This window comes from Coregonus clupeaformis, chromosome 8 (genome assembly GCF_020615455.1).
Source record: "Coregonus clupeaformis isolate EN_2021a chromosome 8, ASM2061545v1, whole genome shotgun sequence".
In the NCBI taxonomy this organism is placed as follows: Eukaryota; Metazoa; Chordata; class Actinopteri; order Salmoniformes; family Salmonidae; genus Coregonus; species Coregonus clupeaformis.
The window spans coordinates 62,116,797-62,135,508 of record NC_059199.1 but is presented as its reverse complement, the minus strand read 5'-3'; positions in this window follow the sequence as shown (position 1 = coordinate 62,135,508).

The following is an 18,712-nucleotide window of genomic DNA, read 5'->3' as shown; positions in this document are numbered from 1 at the left end:
CACTCCCACCACACCACACCAGTCCACACCACACCACACCAGACCACACCAGACCAGACCACACCAGACCAGACCACACCAGACCACACCACTCCCACCAGACCACACCAGACAACACCACACCACTCCCACCACACCACACCAGACCACACCACTCCCACCACACCACACCAGACAACACCACACCACTCCCACCAGACCACACCAGACAACACCACACCACTCCCACCAAACCACATCCACCACACCACTCCCACCACACCACACCAGACCACACCACTCCCACCACACCACACCAGACCACATCACTCCCACACCAGACCACACCACACCAGACCACACCACTCCCACCACACCACTCCCACCACACCACTCCCACCACATCAGACCACACCACTCCCACCACACCACACCAGACCACACCACTCCCACCACACCAGACCAGACCACACCCAGACCACACCACTCCCACCACACCACTCCCACCACACCACACCACACCAGACCACACCAGACCACACCAGACCACACCAGACCACACCACTCCCACCACACACCACACCAGACCACTCCACTCCAACACCAGACCACACCACACCAGACCACACCACTCCCACCACACCACTCCCACCACACCAGACCACACCACACCACTCCAGACCACACCACACCCACCACAGGCATTAAACAAAGCATGTGTGTCCATGTATACTGATGATTTTACAATATACCTGTCAGCAACCACAGCGAATGAAGTCACTGAAACCCTTAACAAAGAGTTGCAGTCTGTTTTGGAATGGGTGGCCACTAATAAACTGGTCCTGAACATCTCTAAAACTAAGAGCATTGTATTTGGTACTAATCATTGCCTAAGTTCTAGACCTCCGCTGAATCTGGTAATGAATAGTGTGGCTGTTGAACAAGTTGAGGAGACTAAATTACTTGGCGTTACCTTAGATTGTAAACTGTCATGTTCAAACATATAGGTTCAATGGTTGTAAAGATGGGGAGAGGTCTGTCTGTAATAAAGAGATGCTCTGCTTTTTTGACATCACACTCCACAAAGCAAGTCCTGCAGGCTCTAGTTTTGTCTAATCTTGATTATTGTCCAGTCGTGTGGTCAAATGCTGCAAGGAAAGACCTAGTTAAGCTGCAGCTGGCCCAGAACAGAGCGGCACGTCTTGCTCTTCATTGTAATCAGAGGGCTGATATAAATACTATGCATGCCAGTCTCTCTTGGCTAAGAGTTGAGGAGAGACTGACTGCATCACTTCTTATTATAAGAAACATTAATTTGTTGAAAATCCCAAATTGTTTACACAGTCAATTTACACACAGCTCTGACACACACACTTACCCCACCAGACATGCCACCAGGGGTCTTTTCACAGTCCCCAAATCCAGAACAAATTCAAGAAAGCGTACAGTATTTTATGGAGCCATTATTGCATGGAACTCTGTTCCATCTCATCTTGCTCGAAACAAACAGCAGACCTGGATAAAAAACAACAACAGATAAAGCAATATCTCACGGCACAACGCCTCTCCCCTATTTGATCTAGATATTTTGCGTGTATGTATTGATATGTAGGCTATGCGTGCCATTTTTACATTTATGTAGTTCTGTCCTTGAGCTGTTCTTGTCTATTAATGTTCTGTATTATGTCATGTTTCATGTTTTGTGTGGACCCCAGGAAGAGTAGCTGCTGCTTTCACAACAGCTAATGGGGATCCTAATAAAATACCTAAAATACCACAACACACCACACCACACTTTTTACAACATTTAAATAACAGACCCTCGACAGAGATACCCTTTTTACAACATTTAAATAACAGACCCTCGACAGAGATACCCTTTTTACAACATTTTCAAAAGCTGCCTGCCTCACATTGTTTCTGCATGGAGAGCAGTATTACAGCTTAATACGCTTGGTTTCACAACCGCACGCTTATAGGCTAATAACATGACACAGGCTGCCTCCCAAATGGAACCCTGTTCTCTACATAGTGCACTACTTTAGACCAGAGAATGGCACCCTATTCCCTATATAGTGCACTACTTTAGACCAGAGCCCTATGGCACCCTATTCCCTATATAGTGCACTACTTTAGACCAGAGAATGGCACCCTATTCCCTATATAGTGCACTACTTTAGACCAGAGAATGGCACCCTATTCCCTATATAGTGCACTACTTTAGACCAGAGAATGGCACCCTATTCCCTACATAGTGCACTACTTTTGACCAGAGCCCTGTGGAAGTACTGCACTATATAGGGAATAGGGTGTCATTCTCTGGTCTAAAGTAGTGCACTATATAAGGTGTCATTTGGGACACAGTCGTGGTTATGAAATTAAATACGCTACTATTGTCGATCGGTTCACTAGTTTTCTTGCAAGAAGGGGTTTGACATATTAGCATTATCCAATATGCACTTTTTGAAATTACCTCCAAGAAATTCCAAAGTTGTCAACAGTGACACTCGAATCACAGAGAAAGATTTTTTTTTTTTTTTACATTTTAGTCATTTAGCAGACGCTCTTATCCAGAGCGACTTACAGTTAGTTACATTTTTCATGACCACTTCCTTACGTTTGAATATTCAAGAAAGGTGATGTTGATTTAATTTAAAAAAAAAACAATATTTTCTCTGCTATCTTTTACAGCAAACAACGAAGGAAAGCTAACTACACTGACCAAGGAGGAATTTAATCAAAGCCTACTGGATGACAACCTGTTTTTAACCAAGACAAAGGATTTCATAAGTGACTTTTTCCTGCATAACAAAGGTACATAGTACAGCAGAACCCCTTATTGGGGCAAATACATGTATATATTTTTAAAGTACTTTTAGAACAAAAACAAAAACAATTTAGGTCAAAATAGTTTATATTATATAATATATTTACAAAGGAAATAGAAGAAAGGCCAGTACAGATGGATAGCAATAAAAACTGTACCATAGAGGCACAGAATAAGTTAGAGGAAAAACTAAAAGAAATTGAGGAATTATTCGGGAACGATCAAGTATAATGTATTATAAAAAATAAATAGAACTGAATGGAAAATGGTGAAAAATGCAACAAATTATTTTTGAATCGTCAACATAGAAATGCTACCAAAAACGAATTGACAGAAGCTTGTTACAAATGACAGAGTCATCCATGATTCACCCAATTATATTTTGAAAAGAGGAAGCAAAGTACTGTACTTTAAGCAACAACCAGCTCTTTCGTGTAGTATGCTACTAGTACTGATGAACCAGCTCTTTCATATACAGTGCCATAAAAAAGTATTTGACCCCTTTTCTGATTTTCTCTATTTTTGCATGTTTGTGATACTGAATGTTATCAGATCTTCAACCAAAACCTAATATTAGATAAAGGGAACCTGAGTTTACAAATATATATATATATTTTTTTATACTTGTTTTATTTATTTAATTAACACCCAATTCCCCTGTGTGAAAAAGTAATTGCCCCTTACACTCAGTAACTGGTTGTGCCACCTTTAGCTGCAATGACTCCAACCAAATGCTTCCTGTAGTTGTTGATCAGTCTCTCACGGCGCTGTGGAGGACTTTTGGCCCACTCTTCCATGCAGAACAGCTTTAACTCAGCGACATTTGTGGATTTTCAAGCATGAACTGCTCGTTTCAAGTCCTGCCACAACATCTCATTTGGGATTAGATCTGGACTTTGACTAGGCCATTCCAAAACATCACATTTGTTGCTTTGTAACCATTTTCATGTAGACTTGATTGTGTGTTTTGGATCATTGTCTTGCTGCATGACCCAGCTGCGCTTCAGCTTCAACTCACAGACGGATGGTCTGACATTCTCCTGTAGAATTCTCTGATTCGTCGTCCAGGTCCTGAGGCAGCAAAGCATCCCCAAACCATCACACCACCACCACCATGCTTGATCGTTGGCATGAGGTTCTTACTGTGGAATGCAGTGTTTGGTTTTCACCAGGCATAAATGGGACCCATCTCATCCAAAAAGTTGACTCAAGTTTGCCAAAAAGCACCTGGATGATCATCAAGAATCTTGGAAGAACGTTCTGTGGACAGATGAGTCAAAAGTATAATTTTCTGGACGACAATTAAATTCAAGGCAGATGAACTATCTGACAGGCATGAACTCAGATCGGCTACAAAAGTACATTTTGTTGCATCAAACCAACCTCTCCACCGTAGCTAGCTAGTCAGCTACGTCTGCTAATCAAACCAATATCCAAATGACATAATGCAGCGACAGTTTCATCAGAGAGGTTACAAGAGAAAAGGGTGTAGACTAGACTGCTATAGTAGAGGGAGAGAGGTTACAAGAGAAAAGGGTGGGGGACTAGGTGAAGGTTCAGATCTTCTGGAGATTTACCCTCCTGTAGTTTATCAACCAGCTACTTATTAAAATCAGGAGCACTAGATTAGGGTTGGAGAAAACCTACAAGACGGTAACTCTCCAGGAGAACCTTGCATCAGATCAAGCTGGATCTTGTGTCAAGTCTGTTGATTTCATCTCGATCTGGTCAGCCCTCATCAGCCCCAGCTAACACACCTGATTAAACTAATTGAGGACTAGAGTTGCCCATCTCTATGATAGACTGTCACCATGATCACCTGAACAACATAAATAGTGTCACAATTACTTTGTTTGCAGACTGAAACGTTTTAAATACCAAGCAGTAGGAGCTAGTAGGATGCTAGTAGAATCTCCCTCTCCGGTGGCTTCTAGCTCGGGTTCAGATCCTCAGAGCTCCCACCCTCATCAGACTGTGAGGCTGCCTGAGAGACCGGCCCATTCATCATCCACAATGGATACTACAGCCGGCTCTGGTCCATCGGGCCCCACCGCCCTTCGGTCCTCGAGGCGAAAGAACGGCCGGACCTCCCTGGCTGTTTTCTGTCATCATCATCAGCTCTATGGTGAGAAAACATTTCGGTTCCCAGGTCAGAAATCCTACCGAGGCCCACGAGTACAGGACATCACAGGACCGTTCAGACCGTTCAGACCGTTCAGACCGTTCAGACCGCTCAGACCGTTCAGACCGTTCAGACCGTTCAGACCGTTCAGACCGTTCAGACCGTTCAGACCGTTCAGACCGCTCAGACCGTTCAGACCGTTCAGACCGTTCAGACCGTTCAGACCGTTCAGACCGTTCAGACCGCTCAGACCGTTCAGACCGTTCAGACCGTTCAGACCGCTCAGACCGTTCAGACCGCTCAGACCGTTCAGACCGCTCAGACCATTCAGATCGGCAGACGCTGTTGTAGTCCATGGGGGGGGTCAAACGACATCAGGAGGGCTAGCTCGGAACATCAAATGGCCATTTCAGGTCCAGTACCATCGTTGGGCCGCGGGTGTGAAAGATTCAGCAGGCTACTGGCATTACACACCTGGCTAAAACATTACTGTAGCTCTGCTGGAATAACTTTTATGGATAACTATCACACCTTCTGGAAACAGAACAGACTCTACAGGAATGACGGAGTCCATCCAAATCATCTTGGCTCCTGGACTCTGTCCACGCATTTCAAAGCTGCGTTGAGACAATGACTTATCAACGACCCAAGACCATCTCAGTTAATCCCTACCATTGTGACAATGAGTCGTCATAATGCTGCATCAAATGTACATTATCCCACGGGTGTTGGCAGACACAATGTAAGTAACTTAATTTATGTCCCTCTAACTGCCCTGAATGCCTCTGCTGATCCTACAGCTATTGGATGCAGTACTCACGTGTCTATGAACCAGATTTATACTGTTAGCACTGAGGCGGTGTGCCCTAGTAGGAAGTCCACTGTGTACAGCTCACCCTGCACTATCAGCTCCAATATAAATAACATGAGCAAGTCTACCTCTGATAAGGGTCCCAGTAAAGCATTAAAAACAATCAAGCAACCCAGAAAAGTGCTAAAAAAAATAGCCCATATTAACATATGCAGCCTAAGAAACAAGGTTTATGAAGTCAATAACTTGCCAGTAACAGATGACAGTCATATTCTGACTATCTCTGGAACTCACTTAGATAATACCTTTGATGATACAGTGGTAGCAATACATGGTTATAAAATCTACAGAAAAGACAGAAATGCCAAAGGTGGAGGTGTTGCTGTTTATATTCAGAACCACATTCCTGTAAAGCTTAGAGAGGATCTCATGTTAAATACTATTGAAGTAATATGGCTACAGGTTCATCTGCCTCACCTAAAGCCCATTCTGGTGGGAAGCTGCTATAGACCACCAAGTGCTAACAGTCAGTATCTGGGTAACGTGTGAAATGCTTGATAATGTATGTGATATCATCAGAGAGGTATATTTTCTGGGTGATTTTAAAATATTGACTCTCTTTCATCAAGCTGCCCACTCAAGAAAAAACAGGTTGCTAGTCAACCTACCAGGGTAGTTACAAATTACACAGGAATTAAATCATCAACATCAACATTTACTGATGCTGCATACATTTGCTTTAAAGCAGTATCCAGATCCATCGAATGTAGTGATCACAATACAGTAGCCATATCTAGGAAAACCAAAGTTCCAAAGGCTGGGACTAATATAGTGTACAGTGGGGAAAAAAAGTATTTAGTCAGCCACCAATTGTGCAAGTTCTCCCACTTAAAAAGATGAGAGAGGCCTGTATTAATGGCACCTGTTTGAACTTGTTATCAGTATAAAAGACACCTGTCCACAACCTCAAACAGTCACACTCCAAACTCCACTATGGCCAAGACCAAAGAGCTGTCAAAGGACACCAGAAACAAAATTGTAGACCTGCACCAGGCTGGGAAGACTGAATCTGCAATAGGTAAGCAGCTTGGTTTGAAGAAATCAACTGTGGGAGCAATTATTAGGAAATGGAAGACATACAAGACCACTGATAATCTCCCTCGATCTGGGGCTCCACGCAAGATCTCACCCCGTGGGGTCAAAATGATCACAAGAACGGTGAGCAAAAATCCCAGAACCACACAGGGGGACCTAGTGAATGACCTGCAGAGAGCTGGGACCAAAGTAACAAAGCCTACCATCAGTAACACACTACGCCGCCAGGGACTCAAATCCTGCAGTGCCAGACGTGTCCCCCTGCTTAAGCCAGTACATGTCCAGGCCCGTCTGAAGTTTGCTAGAGTGCATTTGGATGATCCAGAAGAGGATTGGGAGAATGTCATATGGTCAGATGAAACCAAAATATAACTTTTTGGTAAAAACTCAACTCGGTCGTGTTTGGAGGACAAATAATGCTGAGTTGCATCCAAAGAACACCATACCTACTGTGAAGCATGGGGGTGGAAACATCATGCTTTGGGGCTGTTTTTCTGCAAAGGGACCAGGACGACTGATCTGTGTAAAGGAAAGAATGAATGGGGCCATGTATCGTGAGATTTTGAGTGAAAACCTCCTTCCATCAGCAAGGGCATTGAAGATGAAACGTGGCTGGGTCTTTCAGCATGACAATGATCCCAAACACACCACCCGGGCAACGAAGGAGTGGCTTCGTAAGAAGCATTTCAAGGTCCTGGAGTGGCCTAGCCAGTCTCCAGATCTCAACCCCATAGAAAATCTTTGGAGGGAGTTGAAAGTCCGTGTTGCCCAGCGACAGCCCCAAAACATCACTGCTCTAGAAGAGATCTGCATGGAGGAATGGGCCAAAATACCAGCAACAGTGTGTGAAAACCTTGTGAAGACTTACAGAAAACGTTTGACCTGTGTCATTGCCAACAAAGGGTATATAACAAAGTATTGAGAAACTTTTGTTATTGACCAAATACTTATTTTCCACCATAATTTGCAAATAAATTCATTAAAAATCCTACAGTGTGATTTTCTGGATTTCTTTTTCTCATTTTGTCTGTCATAGTTGACGTGTACCTATGATGAACATTACAGGCCTCTCTCATCTTTTTAAGTGGGAGAACTTGCACAATTGGTGGCTGACTAAATACTTTTTTTCTCCACTGTATAAGAGGTTATACAATAAGTTTTGTTGTGATTCTTATGTCGATGATGTAAATAATATTTGTTGGTCCGTGGTGTGTAATGAGGAGCAAACAGATGCTGCACGTACTGGAAATTGAGAAATCATGTGACTAAACTTAACTATAAAAAAGAAAGTACACTATGAAACAAAAATAAATGATATAAAGAATGATAGTAAAAAGCTTTGGTGCACCTTACATGACATTTTGGGGGGAAAGGCAAACTCAGCTCCATCATTCATTGAATCAGGTGTCTCATTCATCACAAAACCCACTGATATTGCCAACTACTTTAATGACTTTTTCACTGGCAAGATTAGCATATTTAGGCATGACATTCCAGTAACAAACGCTGACATTACACATCCAAGTATATCTGACCAAATTATGAAAGACAAGCATTGTACTTTTGAATTCCGTAAAGTGATTGTGGAAGAGGTGAAAAAAAGTATTGTTGTCTATCAACAATGACAAGCCACCGGGGTCTAACAACTTGGATGGAAAATTACTGAGGATAATAGCGAACGATATTGCCACTCCTATTTGCCATATCTTCAATTTAAGCCTACTAGAACGTGTGTGCCCTCAGGCCTGGAGGGAAGCAAAAGTCATTCCGCTACCTAAGAATAGTAAAGCCCCCTTTACTGGCTCAAACAGCCAACCAATCAGCCTGTTACCAACCCTTAGTAAACTTCTGGAAAAAAACAGACTTTTTCAAATCAAATCAAATCAAAATGTATTGGCCACATGCGCCGAATACAACAGGTGCAGACATTACAGTGAAATGCTTACTTACAGCCCTTAACCAACAGTGCATTTATTTTTAATTAAAAAGTAAAATAAAACAACAACAACAAAAAAGTGTTGAGAAAAAAAAGAGCATAAGAGCATTACTTGTCTAACAGAACACAGAGGGTTTTCATCCTCTACCGTATCGGTGTCCCGACGGTTGAGCTAACGTGCGCTAATGTGATTAGCATGACTGTTGTAAGTAACAGCAAACTTTCCAGGACATAGACATGTCTTATATGGGCAGAAAGCTTACATTCTTGTTAATTTAACTGCACTGTCCAATTTACAGTAGCTATTACAGTGAAAAAATACCATGCTATTGTTTGAGGAGAGTGCACAACAACAAAACACTTTTATCACGACAACTGGTTTGATATATTCACCTCTGAAGGTAAATAATATACTTACATTCAGTAATCTTGCTCTGATTTGTCATCCTGAGGGTCCCAGAGATAAAATGTAGCATAGTTTTGTTTGATAAAATCCATTTTTATATTCAAATGTAGGAACTGGGTTCTACAGTTTGAACCCCTGCTGTCTCTGGCTCCACACCCACACCGCCCAGGCATCTAGATGTGTAAAAGTTAGTGTATAAGCTAATGATCCATCATGTATGACATTCCTGGGAGTGTGTAAACTTACATTTTGTATTACCGTATCATTTTTGTATGTTCTCTATAGTTGTGTACTTGAAAATGTATCAATTGACCAATTCGGCACATTTGGGCAGACTTCATACAAAATAGTCCAGTATTGCAATGCTTCACTGGATCAATCGGAAACTTTGCACACACACTGCTGCCATCTAGTGGCCAAAATCTAAATTGGGTCTAAACTGCAATATTATATTGTGGCCTTTCTCTTGCATTTCAAAGATGATGGAACAAAAAAAGAAATAGAAAACACATGTTTGTTTTGTTTGTAATATCTTTCACCAGATCTAATGTGTTATATTCTCCTACATTAATTTCACATTTCCACAAACTTCAAAATGTTTCCTTTCAAATGGTATCAAGAATATGCATATCCTTGCTTCAGGTCCTGAGCTACATGTAGTTAGATTTGGGTATGCATCTCAAATGGCACCCTGTTCCCTATACACTGAGTGTACAAAACATTAAGAACACCTGCTCTTTCCATGACATAGACTGACCAGGTGAATCCAGGTGAAAGCTATGATCCCTTATTGATGTCAGTTGTTAAATCCACTTCAATCAGTGTAGATGAAGGGGAGGAGACAGGTTAAAGAAGGATTTTTAAGCCTTGAGACAATGGATTGTGTATGTGTGCCATTCAGAGGATGAATGGGCAAGACAAAAGTGCCTTTAAACGGGGAATGGTAATAGGTGTCAGGCACACCAATTTAAGTGTGTCAAGAACTGCAACAATGCTGGGTTTTTCACGCTCAACAGTTTCCTGTGTGTATCAAGAACGGTCCACCACCCAAAGGACATCCAGCCAACTTGACACAACTGTGGGAAGCATTGGAGTCAACATGGGCCAGCATCCCCTGTGGAATGCTTTCGACACCTTGTAGAGTCCATGTCCCGATGAATTGAGGCCTGGGTTTCACTGGTTCACTGCACTTTCCCATGACACCTGCCTTGCCTGGGTTTCACTGGTTCACTGCACTTTCCCTTGACACCTGCCCTGCCTGGGTTTCACTGGTTCACTGCACTTTCCACTGACACCTGCCCTGCCTGGGTTTCACTGGTTCACTGCACTTTCCCCTGACACCTGCCCTGCCGTGCCTGGGTTTCACTGGTTCACTGCACTTTCCCTTGACACCTGCCCTGCCTGGGTTTCACTAGTTCACTGCACTTTCCCTTGACACCTGCCCTGCCCTGCCTGGGTTTCACTAGTTCACTGCACTTTCCCCTGACACCTGCCTTGCCTGGGTTTCACTGGTTCACTGCACTTTCCCTTGACACCTGCCCTGCCTGGGTTTCACTGGTTCACTGAACTTTCCACTGACACCTGCCCTGCCTGGGTTTCACTGGTTCACTGCACTTTCCCCTGACACCTGCCCTGCCCTGCCTGGGTTTCACTGGTTCACTGCACTTTCCCTTGACACCTGCCCTGCCTGGGTTTCACTAGTTCACTGCACTTTCCCTTGACACCTGCCCTGCCCTGCCTGGGTTTCACTAGTTCACTGCACTTTCCCTTGACACCTGCCCTGCCTGGGTTTCACTGGTTTACTGCTTGATGTGTGTGTGGGGTGGCCTATAAACAGCAGACAGACAGAGTGTTAAGGAAGTATGAGAATGTACCACACCCACCAACTCTGTAGATTTAAACACGGAGCTCCATGCACCATAAACTAAAGCAAACATAGGTTACTCAGCCAGACCTCTGCTTATCTGACTGTAACTGTTGTGATGAGGTATCATATTTTGTTAATGGATGCTGCTCCACAGTCATGGGTCTGTGCAGTGTGTGACTGATGTTGACTGCCAGTGGGTATTTCCTTGTATCACAGGGAGTGTGTCTGTGTTGCCATGGAGTCCCTATTTGATCCATTATAATTAACCAGCCATTGATTGCACAACCCTTTCCTCTGCTCCGCATCCACCTGCCTCTTCAAACAGAACATGCCACTGTTTATGTTTATTACCCACAATTCCCTCTGCCTTCCTGTCCTTAAATGGCTCCTCATTGGACACTGTAATGCAGGGCGAGGGGTGGGGGCAAGGGGAACGCGGGGGTGAGAAGAGATGGGGAGAGAGGATGGGGAAGTGGGAGATTAAGAGACTTGACTAGATGCCAATGGGTTTGACTTGACTAGATGTCAATGGGGTTGAGCTACATCCCTGCCGGCCATTCCCTCCCATACCCTGGACGACGCTGGGCCAATTGTGCGCCGCCCCATGGGTCTCCCGGTCGTGGCCGGCTACGACAGAGCCTGGATTCGAACCAGGATCTCTAGTGGCACAGCTAGCACTGGGATGCAGTGCCTTAGACCACTGCGCCACTCGGGAGGCTACTACTACTAGTGCTATACACAGATACACATGTACTACTATATATAGATACACATGTACTACTATATACATATATACACATGTACTACTATATATAGATACACATGTACTACTATATATAGATACACTGTCACGCTCTGGCTCCGGGACTTTGTATGTTGAGCCAGGGTGTGTTCGTTTTGTTGTGTTTGGTTTGGTTTTGGTTGTGTTTCCTTGTTTGGTCGTGTGACTCCCAATCAGTGGTAACGAGTGTCAGCTGTCGGCTCGTTATCTCTGATTGGGAGCCATATTTAAACTGTCAGGGTTCACCTTAGTGTTGTGGGTTTTTGTTCCGTATTCAGTCTTTGTCACTGTGGACTTCACGTATCGTCATTGTTTGTTGTTTTGGCATTGAGTACTTTAATTTAATAAAGTCATGTTCACTCAACGCGCTGCGCTTTGGTCTCATTCGTCAGACGATCGTGACAGAAAAACCCACCGTACCAGGACCAAGCAGCGTGTCCAGGAACACACGCAGGAGGTAACGCTGGTGGATGTCCTCCCTGGCTGGGGGCATATTACGAAGGAGGAGGCCGTCCGGTACCGGAGGGCGATGAAGGGGGAGACCCAGGATGGAGAGGAGCAACGGCGTCAGCAGGGTCATCGTCGGAAGGACGAGAGGCAACCCCCAAAAAGTTTTTGGGGGGGCACATGGCTTGGGCGGCTGGGCAGCAGGAGGCTGCCACAGGGAGACGTGGAGAGAAGGCTACCGGATTACGGGAGCCATTGGCGAGTAGAGGGAGGGAAGTAGTTGAGGCACGGCGTGAGAGACTGAGGTGTGTTACCAGTCCGTCCGGCCCGTTCCTGATCCCGGTTAAGGCCAGTGGTGTGTGTTCCCAGTATGGACCGGCCTGTTCCTACTCCACGCACCAAGTCCACGGTGTGCGTCGCCAGCCCAGCCCGGCCTGTTCCTGTTCCACGCACAAAACCTACGGTGTGCGTCGCCAGCCCAGCCCGGCCCATTCCTGCTCTCCGCACCAAGTCTGTGGTGCGCGTCGCCAGCCCAGTCCGGCCCATCCAAGCTTCCCGCACCAAGCCAGTGGTGTGCGTCGTCAGTCCGGCACGCCCGTGCCTGCTCTCCGCACCAAGTCTATGGTGCGTTGAGTCAGCCCTGTCCGCCCGTTCCTGCTCTCCGCACCAAGTCTGTGGTGCGCGTCGCCAGCCCAGTCCGGCCCATCCAAGCTCCCCGCACCAGGTCAGTGGTGCGCGTCGTCAGCCCGGTCCGGCTCATTCCTGCTCCACGCACAAAACCATATGGTGTGCGTCGCCAGCCCAGCCCGGCCTGTTCCTGCTACTCGCACCAAGCCAAGGGGGCGAGTCGTCAGCCTGGTTCGGCCCGTTCCTGCTGCTCGCACCAAGCCAGGGGTACGAGTCGTCGGCCTGGTCCAGCCCGTTCCTGTTACTCGCACCAAGCCAAGGGTGCGAGTCGTCAGCCTGGTTCAGCTCGTCCCTGCTACTCGCACCAAGCCAAGGGTGCGAGCCGTCAGCCTGATCCAGCCCATTCCTACTACTCGCACCAAGCCAGGGATGCGAGTCGTCCAGCCTGGTGAGGCCCGTTCCGGCTCCACGCATCAAGCCTAGGGGTGCGTATCGTCAGCCAGGTCCGGTCCGTTCCTGCCTCACGCGCCAAGCCAGGGTGCGCGTGCCAGTCCAGATCCTACCAGCTGGGTCAGATCGGACCGGGGCGCTATTGGGGGATTGAAGAAGGGTGGTGGTCAAGCCCGGAGCCGAGCCGCCTCCGAGGAGTAATGCCCACCCAGCCCTCCCCTGTTTGGGGTTTTTGAGGCGCGTCGCAGTCCGCGCCTTTAGGGGGGTACTGTCACGCTCTGGCTCCGGGACTTTGTATGTTGAGCCAGGGTGTGTTCGTTTTGTTGTGTTTGGTTTGGTTTTGGTTGTGTTTCCTTGTTTGGTCGTGTGACTCCCAATCAGTGGTAACGAGTGTCAGCTGTCGGCTCGTTATCTCTGATTGGGAGCCATATTTAAACTGTCAGGGTTCACCTTAGTGTTGTGGGTTTTTGTTCCGTATTCAGTCTTTGTCACTGTGGACTTCACGTATCGTCATTGTTTGTTGTTTTGGCATTGAGTACTTTAATTTAATAAAGTCATGTTCACTCAACGCGCTGCGCTTTGGTCTCATTCGTCAGACGATCGTGACATACACATGTACTACTATATATAGATACACATGTACTACTATATATAGATACACATGTACTACTATATATAGATACACATGTACTGCTATATATAGATACACATGTACTGCTATATATAGATACACATGTACTACTATATATAGATACACACGTACTACTATATATAGATACACATGTACTACTATATATAGATACACACGTACTACTATATATAGATACACATGTACTACTATATATAGATACACATGTACTACTACATTTACATTTACGTCATTCAGCAGACGCTCTTATCCAGAGCGACTTACAAATTGGTGCATTCACCTTATAGCCAGTGGGAGGGGGGGGTAGAAGGATTACTTTATCCTATCCCAGGTATTCCTTAAAGAGGTGGGGTTTCAAATGTCTCCGGAAGGTGGTGAGTGACTCCGCTGTCCTGGCGTCGTGAGGGAGCTTGTTCCACCATTGGGGTGCCAGAGCAGCGAACAGTTTTGACTGGGCTGAGCGGGAACTATGCTTCCGCAGAGGAAGGGGAGCCAGCAGGCCAGAGGTGGATGAACGCAATGCCCTCGTTTGGGTGTAGGGACTGATCAGAGCCTGAAGGTACGGAGGTGCCGTTCCCCTCACAGCTCCATAGGCAAGCACCATGGTCTTGTAACAGATGCGAGCTTCAACTGGAAGCCAGTGGAGTGTGCGGAGGAGCGGGGTGACGTGAGAGAACTTGGGAAGGTTGAACACCAGACGGGCTGCGGTATTCTGGATCAGTTGTAGGGGTTTAATGGCACAGGCAGGGAGCCCAGCCAACAGCGAGTTGCAGTAATCCAGACGGGAGATGACAAGTGCCTGGATTAGGACCTGTGCCGCTTCCTGTGTAAGGCAGGGTCGTACTCTCCGAATGTTGTAGAGCATGAACCTACAGGGATCGGGTCACCGCCATGATGTTAGCGGAGAACGACAGGGTGTTGTCCAGGTCACGCCAAGGCTCTTCGCACTCTGGGAGGAGGACACAACGGAGTTGTCAACCGTGATGGCGAGATCATGGAACGGGCAGTCCTTCCCCGGGAGGAAGAGCAGCTCCGTCTTGCCAAGGTTCAGCTTGAGGTGGTGATCCGTCATCCATACTGATATGTCTGCCAGACATGCAGAGATGCGATTCGCCACCTGGTTATCAGAAGGGGGAAAGGAGAAGATTAGTTGTGTATCGTCAGCTTAGCAATGATAGGAGAGGCCATGTGAGGATATGACAGAGCCAAGTGACTTGGTGTATAGCGAGAATAGGAGAGGGCCTAGAACTGAGCCCTGGGGACACCAGTGGTGAGAGCACGTGGTGCGGAGACAGCTTCTCGCCACGCCACTTGGTAGGAGCGACCGGTCAGGTAGGATGCAATCCAAGAGTGAGCCGCACCGGAGATGCCCAGCTCGGAGAGGGTGGAGAGGGAGGATCTGATGGTTCACAGTATCAAAGGCAGCAGACAGGTCTAGAAGGACAAGAGCAGAGGAGAGAGAGTTAGCTTTAGCAGTGCGGAGAGCCTCCGTGACACAGAGAAGAGCAGTCTCAGTTGAATGACCAGTCTTGAAACCTGACTGGTTTGGATCAAGAAGGTCATTCTGACAGAGATAGCAAGAGAGTTGGCTAAAGACGGCACGCTCAATAGTTTTGGAAAGAAAAGAAAGAAGGGATACTGGTCTGTAGTTGTTGACATCAGAGGGCTCGAGTGTTGGTGTTTTGAGAAGGGGTGCAACTCTCGCTCTCTTGAAGACGGAAGGGACATAGCCAGCGGTCAAGGATGAGTTGATCAGCGAGGTGAGGTAGGGGAGAAGGTCACCGGAGATGGTCTGGAGAAGAGAGGAGGGGATAGGGTCAAGCGGGCAGGTTGTTGGGCGGCCTGCAGTCACAAGTCGCAAGATTTTATCTGGAGAGAGAGGGGAGAAAGAAGTCAAGCATAGGGTAGGGCAGTGTGAGCAGGACCAGCAGTGTCATTTGACTTAACAAACGAGGATCAGATGTCGTCAACCTTCTTTTCAAAGTGGTTGACGAAGTCATCCACAGAGAGGAGGAGGGAGGGGGGGGATTCAGCAGGGAGGAGAATGTGGCAAAGAGCTTCCTAGGGTTAGAGGCAGATGCTTGGAATTTAGAGTGGTAGAAAGTGGCCTTAGCAGCAGAAACAGATGAAGAAAATGTAGAGAGGAGGGAGTGAAAAAGATGCCAGGTCCGCAGGGAGTCTAGTTTTCTTCCATTTCCGCTCAGCTGCCCGGAGCTCTGTTCTGTGAGCTCGCAATGAGTCATCAAGCCACGGAGCTGGAGGGGAGGACCGAGCCGGCCGGGAGGATAGGGGACATAGAGAGTCAAAGGATGCAGAAAGGGGAGGAGAGGAGGGTTGAGGGAGGCAGAATCCAGGAGATTGGAGGGAGAAGGGATTGAGCAGAGGGAAGAGATGATAGGATGGAAGAGGAGAGAGTAGCGGGAGAGAGAGAGCGAAGGTTGCGGCGGCGCATTACCATCTGTGTAGGGGCAGAGTGAGTAGTGTTGGAGGAGAGCGAGAGAGAAAAAGGATACAAAGTAGTGGTCGGAGACATGGAGGGAGTTGCAGTGAGATTGTAGAAGAACAGCATCTAGTAAAGATGAGGTCAAGCGTATTGCCTGCCTTGTGAGTAGGGGGACGGTGAGAGGGTGAGGTCAACAGAGGAGAGGAGTGGAAAGAAGGAGGCAGAGAGAAATGAGTCAAATGTAGACGTAGGGAGGTTGAAATCCCCCAGAACTGTGAGGGGTGAGCCATCCTCAGAAAGGAACTTATCAAGGCGTCAAGCTCATTGATGAACTCTCAAGGAACCTGGAGGCGATAGATGACAAGGATATTAAGCTTAAATGGGCTAGTGACTGTGACAGCATGGAATTCAAATGAGGAGATAGACAGATGGGTTAGGGGAAAAATTGAGAATGTTTTTTTTATTTTATTTATTTATTTCACCTTTATTTAACCAGGTAAACCAGTTGAGAACAAGTTCTCATTTACAACTGCGACCTGGCCAAGATAAAGCAAAGCAGTGCGATAAAAACAACAACACAGAGTTACATATGGGGTAAAACAAAACAAAGTCAAAAAATACAACAGAAATACATATATATACAGTGTGTGCAAATTTAGCAAGTTATGGAGGTAAGGCAATAAAATAGGCTATAGTGCAAAATAATTACAATTAGTATTAACACTGGAATGATAGATGTACAGAGATGATGTGCAAATAGAGATACTGGGGTACAAATGAGCAAAATAAATAACAATATAGGGATGAGGTAGTTGGGCGGGCTAATTTCAGATGGGCTGTGTACAGGTGCAGTGATCGGTAAGGTGCTCTGACAACTGATGCTTAAAGTTAGTGAGGGAGATAAGTGTCTCCAGCTTCAGAGATTTTTGCAATTTGTTCCAGTCATTGGCAGCAGAGAACTGGAAGGAATTGCGGCCAAAGGAGGTGTTGGCTTTGGGGATGACCAGTGAGATATACCCGCTGGAGCGCAGACTACGGGTGGGTGTTGCTATGGTGACCAATGAGCTAAGATAAGGCGGGGGCCTAGCAGTGATTTATAGATGGCCTGGAGCCAGTGGGTTTGGCGACGAATATGTAGTGAGGACCAGCCAACAAGAGCGTACAGGTCACAGTGGTGCGGTATTATTTGGGGCTTTGGAGACAAAACGGTTGGCACTGTGATAGACTACATCCAATTTGCTGAGTAGAGTGTTGGAGGCTATTTTGTAAATGACATCGCCGAAGTCAAGGATCGGTAGGATAGTCAGTTTACGAGGGGCATGTTTGGCAGCATGAGTGAAGGAGGCTTTGTTGCGAAATAGGAAACCGATTCTAGATTTAACTTTGGATTGGAGATTCTTAATGTGAGTCTGGAAGGAGAGTTTACATTCTAACCAGACACCTAGATATTTGTAGTTGTCCACATGCTCAGGGTCAGACCCGTCGAGTGTAGTGATTCTAGTCGGGTGGGCGGGTGCAAGCAGCGTTCGGTTGAAGAGCATGCATTTAGTTTTACTAGTGTTTAAGAGCAGTTGGAGGCTACTGAAGGAGTGTTGTATGGAATTGAAGCTCGTTTGGAGGTTTGTTAACACAGTGTCCAATGAAGGGCCAGATGTATACAAAATGGTGTCGTCTGCGTAGAGGTGGATCTGAGAGTCACCAGCAGCAAGACGACGTCATTGATATACACAGAGAAAAGAGTCGCCCAAGAATTGAACCCTGTGGCACCCCCATAGAGACTGCCATAGGTCCAGACAACAGGCCCTCCGATTTGACACATTGAACTCTATCTGAGAAGTAGTTGGTGAACCAGGCGAGGCAGTCATTTGAGAAACCAAGGCCCACTTGGGAGAGATGAGGATTCCTGTGCCACCACCCCGCTGACCAGATGCTCTCGGGGTATGCGAGAACACATGGTCAGACGAGGAGAGAGCAGTAGGAGTAGCAGTATACTATATATAGATACACATGTACTACTATATATATATATATACACATGTACTACTATATATAGATACACATGTACTACTATATAATATATATAGATACACATGTACTACTATATATAGTTACACATGTACTACTATATAATATATATAGATACACATGTACTACTATATATAGTTACACATGTACATAGCTGAGTGGCTGGTGTTCAGCTCACCTTCGTTCTCACCGTTCAGCAATCAGCAAAAAATTAATAAAAAATGGACTCACTCAGAAGATTTACAGC